This window comes from Leuresthes tenuis, unplaced genomic scaffold (genome assembly GCF_036924035.1).
Source record: "Leuresthes tenuis unplaced genomic scaffold, fLeuTen1.0.hap1 SCAF_5, whole genome shotgun sequence".
Classification (NCBI taxonomy): Eukaryota; Metazoa; Chordata; class Actinopteri; order Atheriniformes; family Atherinopsidae; genus Leuresthes; species Leuresthes tenuis.
Window position 1 is genome coordinate 13,257,367 of NW_027325359.1, and position 2,872 is coordinate 13,260,238.

Here is a 2,872-nt window from a genome sequence, read left to right on the forward strand (position 1 = left end):
GTATTTCATTATATCATCTTCAAGAACAGATATTCTCTTTCAGCTCAAATAAACTAAACTTTAAATAGTTTGAAACTGGCTCTGCTTTAAATGAAACTTTGTTTCACTTAAATTTACTGAAGTAATAGGCATCATCCTCATCTGGCAGCATGGCCATCTGGAAATATTCATTGATCCCTCAGCTCAGCAAATTTTCATTCATCTAATGAATTTGACTCCATTGGATTATAATGAATTGGACTATATCTAATTGGGCTTGTTTTGAATTTGTTTACTCTGTCTTTAAAGTGCCTTGAGATGGATTTTTCTTGGGAATTGGTGCTATCTGAATAAACTGAACTGAATTAATGGGGTTGTGTATTGTAATGCAGTGGAACTACAAATTAGCTCATCGAGGGAAAAAAAAGTAGCCTAAAGGAGTCAGTAAACATTATTGTGCAGGTTCAGAGACTGTCGTGGTGTTGTGACTCAGCACTCATTGACACCAGCTGTCAGTACCAGCCTTGATGAAGTAGTGGGAGGTAAGAATAACTGTGACACATGCAGAAGGCATTCTCAGGATACCCAGTGAGGTCACAGAGGGGGTCTACAGGTTGATCTCCCAGGATGTCATAAGGTACTCAGAAGATTTTTTTTACACTTCATCAACTGTTTGATACACAACATGAATTACATTCACTGTAAAGGTCCTGGTGTAAACATAGATAATGGCATCACTTTAAGTGAGTCAGGACCTCTCGGAAAGTTCAGTCGATGTTCAGATGTCAACCTTTTCATAGAGAGTTTGCTCCCAGACAAAGTATTCACCGCCCTACTTCTGTTCGAGGCACCGTCTAGGCAGTTACTGTCAGAAACCGGCAGGACACAGGTGCAGGATCAGTTTCAAAATAAGATAGTTTATCAATAAACTTTCTTAGCAGGTCTCCAGTCAGAGAAATAAACACTATGAAAATATCTAAGGCATTGATTTCTATAACTATAGCAGAGACAGATACCAGTATAAAACTTATTCAAAAGAAACACTCTCTTCACTCTAGGAGGAAAACGAAAGGACTATGAAAAGATTATTATTTGAATTTGGCAACACTCTTCTAAAGAGGTGGACAAAGAAAACTCTCCTAATGGAGGAAACTACAGAATTCAACAAAGAACAAAAATCAAGCATCCATTCCTATAACAGAGGAGCTAAAAAACATTACAACATAAATCACCCAAAAGGAGGAAACCAAAATCGACTATGAAAATTAGTCAAGGGCTAAATTGAGAATTTACACAAAACAGTAACCAAATGAAAACTCTGAAGGAGATACGCTCGACTTCAGTGATCAGACAAGGGATCAAAATACTGAGTACCGCAATGGTCAAGAAACTTGAGCACAAAGAATCAGGCTAGAGGTTTTCTGAGGCTAGGATGAAGACTGAGAAGTACAACACACTGGCAACGAGACAAGGGAAGACAAAGACTATATAACACATGAGGATCCAAGGGGAACAGGTGGAAACACGGATAATCAGGGGAGACACGCAGACACAAGACACGGAAGGAAGGGCAAGTTAGAGGAGCAGTTAACATTCAAAATAAAACCGGAAGTGACAAGACAAGGTACAAAAACTAAAAGTGTTCAGGGCTCATGACAGTTACAGTAAAACCTGAAGAATATTCTGGAATATTCTCCAGCAAACAACTAAAATGTGTTACTCTGAGGTACAAGATAGAACAACCGTTGGCAAACTTCAACAAAAACACAGCAAAGTTTCTGAAAACACAACAACAGAACACATCAAGATTTCAGCAAACTCTACAAAATCAAAAGTGAATTATTTCAGAAAGCACAGGGGACAAAACCCAAACCAAGAAACGCAGCATTTCACGGAGCAAATATGAAAATGTTACAGAAAACATGTTGTTTTTATAATCTCTTAGATGTTGTCTGGTTTTATGTGTTTTGTTCAGTGAATGAATGAGATGATCAGAGATATTGACTTGAATCTCTGTCTGCGGTCTCAGTAACATGAGTTATTTCATTTTGAAGACCAGAAGAATAATTTCAAGCAAAACAAAGCCACATTTCACTCTCTAAAGCAATACAAGTTGTATGTTTTGTGTGATTTTGAATATATTTGTATCTCTTACACCAAAATAAAGCCAAATCGCAGAGCTACATCTGTTGACCTGGACTCTGGTGAAAGGCCATTATATCTTCGGAGACTGCCCACGGCTGCTCTCAGAATCAGCTTTCCACCTTTTTTAATTAGCCGTTTCCCTGTTTTGCTGTCAGTTTAATATATTATATATTCAAGAAAGGATTTGGAGGGAATTTGGTGGACAGATATGCCTTAGGCTGAGGGCTATTTGATTAGATTTTGCTGGTGATCTGAAACTGACATCCATTAAGCCGCTTTTTATTTATTTAGGAATAACTCTCATGCAAGATGAGACAGGGACCTGACTAACAATCCAATGGGAGTATTTTCCATCTTGGTAAACTAATTTACTTCAACCCTAAAGTAGCAGAAGGCTTCCCAGTGAAGGTTTTTACGTGAAGCTTCACACCCAGGGCACTTTTAGATAAGTTAGATGCATTTAAACTTAGTAAACCATGACATACTGAGTGTAGTTAGAGGTCTGATCAGCAGTGTTGACACACCAGTTCCTGCCATCTGTAAAGAAGCTGTGTCTGTCAGTTTATGTCATGTCTCTGGAGCGAAGGTTATTAATATCCATACAACTAGTGTAATGTGATGCCAGCAGAGATGGTTCTTATTCAGGTTGAATGGTTTCATGAATGAGGCTCCCAGAGACCTTAAACCTTGTGACCGTGATTACTGATGAGGCCAGCGTCCAAGAAAAGAAAAGCTCTTAAACATCATG